This window comes from Pantherophis guttatus, chromosome 13 (assembly GCF_059756535.1).
Source record: "Pantherophis guttatus breed Tessera chromosome 13, ASM5975653v1, whole genome shotgun sequence".
Taxonomy (NCBI): domain Eukaryota; kingdom Metazoa; phylum Chordata; class Lepidosauria; order Squamata; family Colubridae; genus Pantherophis; species Pantherophis guttatus.
The window spans coordinates 12,844,458-12,859,032 of NC_142075.1; the positions used below are offsets into that span (position 1 = coordinate 12,844,458).

General features: G+C 41.9%; 1 protein-coding gene across 1 annotated transcript in view; it reads left to right on the top strand.

Annotated features, from left to right (window-relative positions):
• Nucleotides 1-14,575, top strand: part of AGBL1 (AGBL carboxypeptidase 1) — a 701,662-nt gene that overhangs the window by 511,743 nt on the left and 175,344 nt on the right. Inside the window, exon 23 of the transcript XR_009623272.2 lies at nt 7,690-7,772. The gene's annotated coding sequence lies outside the window, so the exon portion shown is untranslated. The remainder of the gene's footprint in view (nt 1-7,689; nt 7,773-14,575) is intronic.

Genomic DNA, 14,575 nt, shown 5'->3' on the forward strand with positions numbered 1-14,575 from the left:
TCATTAAAGGTGACACACCATATATTTATTTGTTCATCTTTGCATATAATTCAGAATCTCTTAAGATATGCAATACTAAGCCTGTACTTCACTGAAATCAATTTTTTAAAAAAATTAATATTGCCTTATATATGGCTATATATGACTATATACATGTTAATCCACTTCAGGTTCTTTTAATCGACAGGAAAGCAAAACAGCTGATCTATACAGTATGCTGTAGAAGATGAAAAATAATTTCTTTCAATGCAGGGAAAAGGCAGGTTTAAAACAATGTGCAGAAACAAAATGAGAGAAACATATCTTATATATATATATTGAGAACCTCTTAGTTTCTTTCCAACTTTCCCCAGAGAATTTGAAAAATTACAACTAAGTAAATAAATGCACAAATTAAATCATATGTCTCTCTGATTTGGCATCAAGTGACATTTGATGGCACCCGTTGTGCTGATGTATAAAGTTTAACAGATTAACAGAGTTGGAAGAGACCTTATAGGTCATCTAGTCCAACCCTCCACTCAAGCAGGAGACCCTATACCATTTCTGACAAATGGCAGTCCAATCTTTTCTTGAAAGTCTCAAGTGATGAAGCTCCCACAACTTCTGAAGGCAACTTCTGTTCCATGGGTTGATTGTTCTCACTGTCAGAAAGTTCCTCCTCATTTCTAAGTTGAATCTCTCCTTGGTCAGTTTCCATCCATTATTCCTTGTCTCGCCTTCAGATGCTTTAGAAAATTGCTTGATCTCTCTGTGGAAGCTCCTCAAATATTGGAAGACTGCTATCATGTCTCCCCTGGTCCTTCTCTTCACTAGACTAGCCAGGCCCAGTTCATGCAACCGTTCTTCAAATGTTTTAGTCTCCAGTCCCCTCATCATCCTGGTTGCTCTCCTCTGCTCTTTTTCTAGAGTCTTTTTAAAAAACTCTTATACGAAGATCTTTTGAACTGGATTTGAAAGCAAAGAGAAAGCAGTTTTTACATTTCTGCATTAGAGTCCCTCCTCCCCCTTCCCCTCCTCCTCCCCCATCATTTCCAGTGTGCTGAATAATCATTCCGCTGCTACTGACATCTCCGAGCCATGGCTCAAGTTTCTTACTCTAAATAGATGCCTTTAATTATACTGATGTTAATCAATAAACAAAGATGAGTGGCTAAAATCTCTTATGACTTCATAGCTTCCTGCCGTGCCATTCTTGGCTTGAACCACTTAAAGAGATAAAATGCTGAGAAAGCAGTTGCTGGAGCAAAAACAGATTAGGAAATAAGTCTGTGCAGTAGTTGTAAATGGCTGCAAATAACCATGAGTAGGTGAAACAAATGTGCGCAGAAAAAAAAATCCTCACCAATGCCTAATCAAGAATGTACAACTAAAAGGTAAAGGTAAAGGTTCCCCTCGCACATATGCTCTAGTCATTCCCAACTCTATTCCCCTCCCCATTTTCCTGCCATTCGTGACAAGGAGTGGCTGGGAGGGGAGGGACCGGTGAGGAGCCCCTCGAGTTGGCCACGCTCACCTAGTCACATGACCTCCCCCCAACAAGCCACGCCCACAGAACCGGTATTGGAAATTTTTAAATTTCACTCCTGGAGGAGATGATATGCTCTGAAAATAAACACAAGTTTCATACTGCTTTTTCAGAAGCATTGATAGGGCCAGTCTGAAGATAATTTGGGTAATTAGCCCCTTTCTCCAAATTAAAAGCTTGCTAACCTAACCTCTGCTCTGAATGAATGTTACAAACACTTTCTTCTCAAGTCCTCCCCCTTCCTCCTTTGGTGTTGGCAGATGTGTTTGTGGAAGGAGTGGAATTGACGGAACATGTATCATGGCATCATCACGCAAACCCCGTGACTTTCCCCAACCAATGTTGAGATGCAAGTGGAAAGGGTTTGCATCAGTGGTGGGTTGCCCCCGGTTCAGACCGGTTCGCAAGAACTGGTAGTAAAACCGGCAGGAGGCTCTGCCCACTGACCCGGATGTCGTCATAGGTGATCTGCGCATGCACAGAAGCTTCTGCACATGTGCAGAAGAGTGCGTGCCTGAGTGAGTGAAGCGTGCGCACGCATGCACGATGCAAACTGGTAGTAAAGGTAAGTAGAACCCATCCCTGGTTTGCATCCCTTCGTAAGGGTGACATCACTGTGCATATAATTTCTTCCTCATTGTGGCTAGCTGTAGACACTTATTTTCTTAGGACATTAATTGGAGAAGACCAAGAGCTGTTTTGAACAGTGCCTGTGTTATCAGATTCCAAACACACTGCTTCGAAGAACCTCTTAAAAATGTAGCAAAGTATAAATATTTGAAACCCCCTGGAGCTGGCATATGTATTTTTTTTTTTAAGCAAGCCCCTTTGATCTGGAATCTATTTTCCAGCAACACTACTCATACAAGATTTTTTTTAAAATGCTTCCTGTAATACAGAAGGCCATGGTGATGAAACTCTGCCCAACTCTAGCATTTCTCTCTTCCCTTTCCTCCTCTCTTTCCTTCCATCATCTTGTTCTGGTTTGATGTCATTGCTGTTTTTCATTGGTGCTTATCAAGCCTTTCCAAACTGAGCTGATCAGACATCTTGTATACTGGATTTAAAATAAGGGTAAACCTTGGCAACTTTTAATTAAAATATCAGTATATAAAAAAAAAATTGAGTTGTGTCTGGTTCAGTGGTTAAGACGTTGGGCTTGTCAACTGGAAAAGCTGGCAGCCCTGGTTCAAGACCCAAGTGTCATGTGACTGGCTGAGCTCCCGTCCTAGCCTCAGCTCCTGCCAACGTAGCAATTTGAAAACATGCAAATGCAAGTAGATAAATAGGTACCACTTCAGTGAAAAAGTAACAGGCTTTGAGACATCATACTGGCCTCATGAACACAGAAATGTCTTTGGACAGTGCAGGCTCAATGGCCTTGAAAAGGAGATGACCACCACCCTCTAAAGTTGGCAACGAATAGCAGAATGAAATCCGCAGGGGCTCCTTTACCATTTTCCTTTTTATAGAAAAAAATGGATGCAAAATGAATGCTGTTTCATAGTTTGTAAAGGGACACGGTGGCTCAGTGGTTAAGACGCTGAGCTTGTCGATCGAAAGGTCGGCAGTTCAGTGGTTTGAATCCCTAGTGCCGCGTAACAGGGTGAGCTCCTGATACTTGTCCCAGCGTCTGCCAACCTAGCAGTTCAAAAGCATATAAAAAATGCAAGTAGAAAAGCAGGGACCACCTTTGGTGGGAAGGTAACAGCGTTCCGTGTGCCTTTGGCATTTAGTCATGCCAGCCACATGACCACGGAGACGTCTTCGGACAACGCTGACTCTTCGGCTTTGAAATGGAAATGAGCACCGCCCCCTAGAGTCGTTTCCTAGAGTCTTTTAGTAGTTTACTGGTTTGGTAGTTTAGTAGTGTCATTTACTAGTTTCCTAGCATTGGGAACGACTAGCATATATATGCAAGGGGAACCTTTACCTTTACCTTTACCATAGCTTGTAGTTTCTCAGATGTTCTCTCCCACCTGAGAGAGGCTTTTAGTTATTTTGCCTTATTCTGAGGAAATTCTGACTCGAATTCAAGGTGAACTCTTTCTCTTGCTTTTTCTTTGGGGAGCAGATTTATGTGTCGGATTGATTGTGTAGCTCCTGTGTCGACTGTATTGCTTACCTGCATTAGTGATGTTTTATTCTAACACATATACGGGGAAAAACGTCTCCAGATGTACTGGCAAGAAGTCAATCACTTTCAGTTGATTATCCTAATATGGCATCTGCTGCCACGTTACAGGAAACGTCCATCATTCAGCAACAAGACTTTTCAGCAAATGCCATTGACTTTTATTATATGTCAGTACCACCCCCCACCCCACCCCACTTTGCAAACTGTGAGAACGTTTGCCAGTTTTGGTCAGGAATTAGTTTCCTTGGAAGAAAAACACTAGAAGCATATGAAAGTTCCTGCGGTACGTGATTTATTTAAACAAAAGCTACAACCTAAAACATAATGCCCAAGCCAAATTTTGTTCCGTGACAGGTTCCCTAAGCAGAATTCACAACTTTCATAAGATTTTTGTTTATTGTAGAATGCCAAATAGGCCGGAAATGAAATGAAGGATCTGAGATGCGTTTTGAAAAAACTGCTTCCATCAAGCTGATGTGGAAACAAACTGAGCACGGCAATAAATAAAATGAATGGAAGTTGTTTGAACTTGTGGTTCTCTTCAGACAAACAAAATATGCAGAGTATGGAGAAAAACTGGGAGAATAATGGCTCCGGGTGAAACTCTACCTGTAGAATTGCATACAAATAGTACCCCATTGAAGCCCAAAATTTCCATTGCCAAGTGATACAGTTGTTAAGAGACTTCTGCCCCATTTGATGATAGTCTCTAGAGCAATGTTTCTCAACCTTGGAAGCTTGAAGATGGGTGGACTTCAACTCCCAGAATCCCCCAGCCAGCAGCGCTGGCTGGGGGATTCTGGGAGTTGAAGTCCACCCATCTTCAAGCTACCAAGGTTGAGAAACACTGCCCTAGAGATTCTCAGTCATCCAGGTCATGCTTGTCTCAAAGGTGCTTTTACAGGAGGCAACTGGACTTCCTTGTTTTTTCTTCTTTGCTTCTCATCCAAAAGAAACTTCTTCAGCTCTGACTGGATGGTGGGGAATGGAAGGATTTATATTCCCTGCGTATAGTAAAGTGCATATAGTCAAGGCTATAGTTTTCCCAGTTGCAATGGATGGTTGTGAAAGCTGGCCCATAAGAAAGGCTGAGCGCCAAAGAATTGAGGCCTTTGAACTATTTATTTATTTTATTTATTCATTTATTTATTTATTGGTTCGATTTATATGCCACCCTTCTCCTTTAAAAGCAAAAAAAAAAAAAAAAAACCAACCTCTGACGATCAGGCAACTCAGCTGGGATCGTCAGAGCCTTTTAAAAGCATTTTTTTTACAAGCTGAAGAGGTGGTAGAAAAAATGCTTTTAAAAGTAAAAAAAAAAAAAGCCTCTGATGATCACGCAGCTCAGCTGGGCATGGGCGGCGAGCAGGGAGCAGGGGTTTTTGCTACCGGTTCTCCGATTCTTCCCGCCGCCATCACTACCGGATCTAGCGATCCGGTCCGAACCAGGAGCATTTCACCCCTGATTTGCCCCCAATAAGTGGAAGCACTTGTGAAACTTGGCTGCTCTCAGAAAGTATAAAGGAAGCCTGATTTAGTTAGTGTGTACCATGACAAGAGATCGCTTGGATTGTAGGCTGGACTGGAAAGGTTTTTTTTTTTTTTTTTTTTTAAATAGAAATAAGATTAAAGCATCCGTATTTACATGCCGGAGGTTCTGTTCTTGTTGACTTCTTACGCATTTGTGCTAATGATGAAGCCCATTTTTGATTGGACAAATGTTTTTAATTTCCTCGGTTGCTCCAATGTCTTCCCTGGGTGTTGCAATTTGAAAATGGGATTACAAAACTAGAAAAAAAGTCACCTTCCAAAGGTAAACTCTCTGTAATCAATAAACCAATGCAAGGAATAACATAAGGAAGGGGTGGAGAAGACGATTATGGCTCATTTATTCCTAAATGTACCAGGCTAAGTTCCTGTTCTTCTTTTCCTTTGCTCCCATCCACACCTCGATACACATGTACTTAAACAAGATGATAAAAAGTATGCTGTCCAAAGCTGTTAGGACCAAGGTTTTCCTTTCCTTTCCTTTCCTTTCCTTTCCTTTCCTTTCCTTTCCTTTCCTTTCCTTTCCTTTCCTTTCCTTTCCTTTCCTTTCCTTTCCTTTCCCTCTCCTTCTCCCTTTCCTCTCCTCTCCTCTCCTCTCCTCTCCTTTCCTTTCCTTTCCCTTCCCTTCCCTTCCCTTCCTTTCCTTTCCCTTCCTTTCCTTTCCTTTCCTTTCCTTTCCTTTCCTTTCCTTTCCTTTCCCTTCCCTTCCCTTCCCTTCCCTTCCCTTCCTTTCCTTTCCTTTCCCTTCCTTTCCCTCTCCTTCTCCCTTTCCTCTCCTCTCCTCTCCTTTCCTTTCCTTTCCTTTCCTTTCCTTTCCTTTCCTTTCCTTTCTTTTCCTTTCCTTTCCTTTCCCTTCCCTTCCCTTCCCTTCCTTTCCTTTCCTTTCCCTTCCTTTCCCTCTCCTTCTCCCTTTCCTCTCCTCTCCTTTCCTTTCCTTTCCTTTCCTTTCCTTTCCTTTCCCTTCCTTTCCCTCTCCCTCTCCCTCTCCCTCTCCCTCTCCCTCTCCCTCTCCCTCTTCCTTTCCTTTCCTCTCCTTTCCTCTCCTCTCCTCTCCTCTCCCCTTCCCCCCTTTTCTTTTCTTTTCTTTTCTTTTCTTTTCTTTTCTTTTGTTTTGTTTTGTTTTGTTTTCTTCCTGTCTACAGTTAGATAAATAGCTACACGCACACATACCCACATATTTCCAAAAACAATTTGAATAAGGTAGAATTAGCCGCCCTTTGGGCTGAAAAGATCTGCCATTCTGTGGTCTGTGAATCTCTTCCCCTATTTTTGACAGTATTGGCAGCTGTGGGGGATATTAGGGTTGGCTTGAATTCAGAGCAGCACTTCTCCTTCCACAGGCCCTCCTTTCTTCTCTCTTTTTTCATATAGTCGTGTAGAAATCCAAAAGTTGATTAATTAATATATTCATCCAGGAACTGAGCTAATAAAGGGCATTGTGCAGATAAGATTTCTATGACCATAACAGAACAAAAGTCTCCATTATGGGACACATAGCAACTTCTGTTCCTGTCTGATGGTCTTTAATTTGGCCCTTTAGGGGGCTGGAGGTGAAAATTTACAAATAACAGTTGGGTATGTCTATTCTAAGGGACGTGATGGCTCAGTGGCTAAGACACTGAGCTTGCCGATTGAAAGGTCGGCAGTTCAGTGGTTTGAATCCCTAGTGCCGCATAATGGGGTGAGCTCTCGTTACTTGTCCCAGCTTCTGCCAACCTAGCAGTTTGAAAGCACGTAAAAAATGCAAGTAGAAAAATAGGGACCACCTTTGGTGGGAAGGGAACAACGTTCTGTGCACCTTTGGCATTGAGTCATGCCAGCCATATGACCACGGAGACATCTTCGGACAGCGCTAGCTCTTCGGCTTTGAAACGGAGATGAGCACCGCCCCCTAGAGTCAGGAACAACTAGCACATCTGTGTGAGGGGAACCTTTACCTTTACCTTATGTCTATTCTAGTGAAAGAAAGGACTAGGGGTGACGTAGTGGTGTTCCAATATTTGAGGGGCTGCCAGAAAGAAGGGGGGGCATCAATCTATTTTCCAAAGCACGTGAAGGCAGGACAAGAAACAATGGGTGAAAACTAATCAAGGAGAGAACCAACCCAGAACTAAGGAACAATTACCATAATCGGTGGAATGGCCTGCCTCCAAAATCACTGGAGGTTTTTAAAGAGAGATTGGACAACCATTTGTCTGAAATGGTATAGGTTTTCCTGGGGGTTGGAGTAGAAGACCTCTAAGGTCCTTTCCAACAGGGGAAGGGACCTTGTTATTCTGATATTTATCCTATCTAGAAAATAAACGTCCAAGTAGGTCCACTCTGTAAGTTCAAGCACAATTTATTCCTAACAGACAGATTATTTCAATGTTCCTAAATATACATAACCATGTTTATTTACTCTTTCTTCTAGGTGAGACCAACCACGATTATTTACGCCGATTATTTAACCATGATTATTTACTCTCTCGTCTAGGTGAGACCAACACAGAGAGTCATGGACTCAGTTCCCTCCAGAGATCGATTTCTCAGCAGAGTCTATTCTGACGGGATTTCAAGGTACCAATTTTATTTTGCTTCTTTCATGACCGGCTATTTGTTTGTAGAATGGATGTTTCTTCTATGTTTTGATTGAAACCCTGAAAATGATTTATGTAATTAATGAAATGAGATACGTGTATTAAGAGCCGTACGCTGGTCATAAAACAAAACAAATCCAGCAGGAGTAGAGTCCTATTTTAGAGACGATTGCTTTTTTTTTTTCCTGCCAATTTTACTTTCTGTATCCTGGATTCTTTCTCATTGGGAGAATGGAATTAGATAGCCCTGCGTTGAAAGAAGGAAGATAGCTGCACCAATCATGTGTGTGTATTGTTGTTGGGTACATTATTTTAGATTTTGTATTGTGGTGCTCTCTGAGCTTGCTGGTTTTCTTGCAGATGTTTCATTACCAAACTAGGTGATATTATCAGAGTCAGTAGATTTGTTCTTATACTAGCTTTTAGTGGTCTCGTCAATGTTGGTGGGAATGTTATGATAGTTCCTTGTTTAAGTTGTTGTTTATGGTTTGATTATATAGAATAGAATAGAATAGAATAGAATAGAATAGAATAGAATAGAATAGAATAGAATAGAATAGAATAGAATAGAATAACAGAGTTGGAAGGGACCTTGGAGGTCTTCTAGTCCAACCCCCTGCTTAGGCAGGAAACCCTATACCACTTCAGACAAATGGTTATCCAACATCTTCTTAAAGACTTTCAGTGTTGGAGCATTTACAACTTCTGGGGGCAAGTTGTTCCCCTGGTTAAGTGTTCTAACCATCAGGAAATTTCTCCTAAATTCTAAATTGCTTCTCCCCTTGTTTAGTTTCCACCCATTGCTTCTTGTCCTGCCTTCAGATGCTTTGGAGAATAGCTTGACTCCCTTCTTTATGGAAGCCCCTGAAATATTGGAACACTGCTATCATGTCTCCCCTCGTCCTTCTTTTCCTTGAATTAGACATACCCAATTCCTGCAACCGTTCTTCATATGTTTTAGCCTCCAGTCCCCTAATCATCTTTGTTGCTCTTCTCTGCACTCTTTCTAGAGTCTCCACATCTTTTTTACATCGGGGCGATCAAAACTGGATGCTGTTTTCCAAGTGTGGCCTTACCAAGGCATTCTAAAGTGGTATTAACACTTCACGTGATTTGTCTGAGTTGATCGTTCCTGAATTGGGGTTATTGTTTACTTCTTGATTGTTGGTCTAGTATTAATTTTGGTGTTACTCTCAATTTATCTGGGTGTTGATGTCTGATGAGGAGACATCTGGTTGGTCCTTCTGTTTCTTTTTGGGCTTTTCAATGGTCTCTTTTGAATGGTATGGTAGATGTTGTTTCCCACTGTAAATGTCTGCCTCTGAGCTGGGGTGGGAAAGTGGGTTAGATTTATTTCAAGGGGTTAAAATTTAGCCTAGGAAACCTAAGCATCAGTGAGGGAAGATTAAGCAACAGTGTGCCACAGGCAGAATTTCAAGGCCCCCAGTGTTTGTTTTGATGTGGTTGAACTATAATTAAGTATGAACTTAACTATAATTACATATAAGCTCTTATTTAAATTGAGCATTTGTATCTTCCTCCATGCTTTTTTGGGCTCAATAATGATTTTGTGGCCCACATCTGTTGCCATCTGATTGTACACTGGGTCTTTATTTCCCCAATCTGCGAAACATATGTTTACACTTGGAACTCTCTGCTGGTTCGGGGGGAAAAAAAAACAAACAGTTGGCTATTTTTCCAAGCCTAATTTAACATCAGAGCGTGTGTGTTTAATGCTCCAAATTTAACAACTGGAAAATGAAGGAAGAAGATAAATAAAAACATCACCGATCGTTGTGAGGTTCGTTTATGCCAGGGGTCAGCAACCTGCAGCTCCGGAGCTGCATGCAGCTCTTTGGGCCCTCTGCTGTGGCTCCCTGTCAGGTGATCCCATCACTGGCTGGCCCCATGCCTCGCCCTTCCCTCCCAGTCACTCCTCGCCTGGCCTGAGAAGGTAAGAGCGATGGTGGGGGATGGAGAAGCAGCCAGGGCAGAGACTTGGAGATACAGAGAGAGAGGGAGAGAGGGAGGGAGGGGGAGAGAGGGAGGGAGGGAGGGGGAGAGAGAGAGAGAGAGAAGTCAAAAGTATTTTGTGGTTCCTGGTGTTTTTTAACAACTGGTTTTCTGCCCTAATGACCAGCTGGGTAGGTGTGGCTGGGGTGGTGGTCATGTGACTGGTGGAAGTGAGTGACATCGAGTTGGCCACGCCCACCCAGGTTTTGTGGCTCCCGGTGTTTTCTTTTCTGTGGGAAATGGGTCCAAATGGCTCTTTGAGTATTTAAGGTTGCAGACCCCTGGTTTATGCTATTTCTGGAAAAGACACAGTCATTATGAAATTGATAAGATGTCCCAGTTAAAATGCCTTTTTTATAAGGGTTGTGGTCCACCAGCAGCCCGTGGAGCTAGCAGCAGAGTCGCACAGTGAGGAGGCTGAGGAGGACCATGGACCATGCCTAGAGTCTGGGGAAGGCCCGGATGAGGGCTGCGTGATCATCAGAGGTTGGTTTTTTTTTACTTTTAAAAACATTTTTTCTTTGGCTGAAAAAATGCTTTTAAAAGTAAAAAAAAAGCCTCTGATGATCGTGCGGCTCAGCTGGGTGAAGGCTCAGCTGGGTGTGGCTCTTCGGCTGAAGAGGTTGTAGGGAAAAAAATGCCTTTAAAAGCCTCTGACGATCCCAGCTGAGTTGCCTGATCGTCAGAGACTTTTGAAAGCATTTTTTTCTGCAACCTCTTCAGCCGAAGAGGTTGTAGAAAAAATGCTTTTAAAAGTTAAAAAAAAAAAGTTGGCCACGCCCACCCAGTCACATTACCCCACCCCCCACCAAGCCACCCCCACAGAACCAGTAGTAACAAATTTTACATTTCACCACTGGTTCCTAGACTTTGCTGTCAAAGATGATGTTCTGGTTTGGGTTTTTTACTATTTTATTATTTCTTTGAGGCTGTTCATCCCCAGCCAGCAAAGCAAAGTTGTCAAAATGGGTCACTGACAACTGATTTCAAATAGAGTAAGAGAGGCCAAGGATAGAAAAGAGGAGCAAAAATATATATTCCAGCCTTTCCTCTTCCTTCTGGATAATGAACCTTGGTCCCACAATAGGGACACGCTTCAAAGAAAATATCTCATGAACGAGATAGGGCCACCAAAGGTCCTGGTCAACTGTGGATGAATGCTTCAGGATTGCTTTAACCCAACTCTGAATGTCAGAAATCCCAAGTTATTTTGTTTTTATTTACAAGAAAACGTAGGAATAGTATTTGTGCAAAACAAAAGAAATAAAAGCATTCTCACAGTGACGGCAACTGTTGATCGTTCCTACCATCCAGGTTGATTCTGCCTGGTGTAACTGTTTTTGGACTTTTATTTATTTATTTTATTTATTTGTAAACAAGTTTTATTACAATTTTTCTTTCATCATCCATATTTTATGAACAAAGTGGTGACCGGGTCACATCATATATATCATATATCTTAATTTTTATAATCTATTCCAATTTTCCCGCTTTTTCCAAATTTATCCCTTTTATATAATTCTTTATCACAAATCCATCATTTTTCACCTTATCTTGTTATTTTCCTCTCTTTCCACCACTACCCCACAAGTACATTTTACATATTTCCAATTTCGGCCATAATATTCTTTTTCCATATGTCTTTATCTTATCTTAATCTCTTCTTTTTTTTTTTAATAATAATTTTTATTAAACAGGTTTTTTTATTTATTTTTTTTAAAGAATTTTTTACAATTTTCTTCTTTTCAACAATTTCGCATCAGTAAACATTTCTTATGTATCCATTTTTCTCCCATATTTCAATTTGCCATTTATACATATCGTTCATATACTGATTTATATACATAAAGATAACAGTGTACTCAATAGCGACCATAATTCTGTGTTTTTGGACTTCTTAAATACCTTATACTACTCTCAACAGACTCAAGGAGTCTATTGCACATTATTGTGAAAGAAAACCTAAAGTCATCCAGTGAGAGTTGTGGCTAAATTGAAATTAAATTCAAGCTTTCCGGTGCAAGTCTAGCATAAACCCCAAATTGTGTATCGTAAATTGATTGGTTTGATTTGATCTGAGGCTGTCTTGCTTCCAGAAAGACTCTGAGTCACTTGCAGTAGGTGTACCACATAAGTTAAAATGTTAATACAGTAGAGTGGAGTGGAGTGGAGTGGAGTGGAGTGGAGTGGAGTGGAGTGGAGTGGAATGGAATGGAATGGAATGGAATGGAATGGAATGGAACGGAACGGAACGGAACGGAACGGAACGGAATTGAATATATGCCGCCCTTCTCCGGAGACTCAGGGCGGCTTACAATGCGTTAAGGAATAGCCTTCATACTTTTGTATATTTTATACAAAGTCAGCTTATTGCCCCCAGAAACCAGGTCCTCATTTTACCCACTTTAGAAAGGATGGAAGGCTGAGTCGACCTTGAGCCTGGTGATAATTGAACTTGCAGTAATTGCAGGCAGCTGGATGTTAAATGCTGCCTTAGTAGGAAGCATTAGCCTCCTACGCCACTCAGTTCTTGTTCAGTTTGGGAAAAGAGAATTTGCTGTCAAAATGTTCTACAAAGAACAGAGAATATTAGAGACCAAAGAACAGAGAATATTAGAGAAAAGTTTCTGGGTGAAGAGCTTGCATTAATTTGATGACAAGGTGACCAAAGGTATGAATTTTCCATCTTTCATCACAGAATTTCCAGTGCTCTGATGCTTTGTTGGCTTCCTTCTGTCCCCAAGCAAGACATCAATAGGGCATTTTTCTTTTAGGCTCTATTAATTTGGGAAATGTTAGCAGCCAGTGTGCCATTAGAGGGATAAAGAAATACTGTAGGCTAGAAAAAAAAAATCATCAATAGATTATAGAACATGGAATAAAAGGGTTGGAGATCATCTAGTTCAACTCCCTGCTCAAACAGGAGACCTTATACAACTCCAGGCAAATGGTTGTCCAGTCTCTTCTTGAAAACCTCCGGTGATGGAGGAGCCAATACTTCAAGAGGCATTGAACTGGTCCACTGATTAATTATCCTCTTTGCCAGGAAATTTCTCCTAAATTCTGGGTTGGATCTCTCTCTGATAAACTTCCATCTGTTTCTTCTTGTCCTACCCTCAGGTGTTTTGGAGAACAGATTGATTCTCTCTTCTCTGTGTCAACCCCTCAAGTACTGGAAGACTTGCTTGCCTATCACCCCCAATTCTTCCCTTTGTTACACTGCACATATCTAATTCTCTCTGTTCACCCTACAGTTTAGCAGGGGTGGGTTCTACTTACCTTTACTACTGGTTTGCAATGAACCTGTGCACATGCGCGCTCTTCTTCACAGGTGCAGAAGCGTCCTGATGACGTCGGAGTCAGTGGGCGGAGCCTCTCTCCAGATTTACTACCGGTTCTATAGAACCGGTCCGAACCGGGGGCAACCCACCAGTGGCAGGGGGTATTTTTGCCCTCCCGGGCCTCTGGAGTCTTTCCTTGAGCCGTTGGGAGGGAAAAAACAGCCTCCCTATGCTCTGGAGGCCCTCTTGAGGGTAGAAATGGGCCCATTTCCAGCTTTCCCGAACTTCCGGTAGGCCCATTTTTGGACTTCCCTGAGCCTCCACGTGCGCCAGGCAATTACTTGCATCCAAAATGGCCAAATGGGGACTCCTGGGAGGGGCGGGATGAGGTGGGCGGGGCCAACCAGGAGTCGGATTTGGGGGTTCTCCAAACTGCACAGAACCTTAGCTAGAGGTTCTCCCGAACCCTTGCGAACCACCAGCAGCCCACCCCTGCTTATCTTTGTTGCATTAAAACCCTCAGCCAATTCCTGTCAGTGTATAAGAAATTATGAGTTGGGGTATAACAACAAGTCAGCCATAACAACAAGTCAGCCAATGGGGAACTGTTTGGTGACTAAGAAATAGGATCTGTTGTTAGCCATGGGAGATGGCTCAGAGCCTGGCCATGGATTTGTTTGTCCTTATATTATACCTTCTGAATTCTGGGCTCTGGTTGTTCTGGCTTCTGCTTCTTGTCCTTGTACTTGCTACCACGTTGCAAGAGCTGCATGGGTATTGTATACATGCATCATGTTTTATATTATTGGATATAAACAAGTTTCTTCTATAAATGAATCCTGCTGAATTATTTACTTGTGTGCTGGTTGGATTGCTGCAAACTCTAACACCTCCAACAATATTGTATAAACTAACAACGATAAGAAGAGAATCATTTGGTGGCTTTCTGAGGATACGGTAGAAAAACAGAGCTCTGTTTTATAAGCTCCAATCCAACTGTGATTGTCAAACAGAGTTTTTTGGCATTTGGTTTGCTTCACTTTGGATCAGCTCACCTGAAGAGCGTCACAAAGAGACAATGAACAGGGCAGCCACACTGGCTGCTGCAATTTAAGCAATTCCATTTATTCAAACCAGAGAGGTGGCGGAGAACATTGTGCAAGCTCAGGAGCTTATTATGGAAACAAACAAACAAGGAAAAAAGAAAGAAAGAAAGATAAAAAGGAAAAGAGCAGATGGAACGATAGGAATCCACAGATGTGGAGATGGAACGAACAGTTGGTACAAAATAGAAATTGCAATGCAAGCCTGACCATGTGAAGGAGGCTAGGAAGAGGGTTGGAAGAGAGGAGGGGTCAGTCTCTCAGAACTTCCATTTCCTTCTCCTTTGATCATAACAAACAGGCAACAGATTGGAAACATAATTTAGGGGGAAATACAAATGAGACGAAGGATTTACAGAACAGCTAAAGGAAGGGGGAGATTTGTT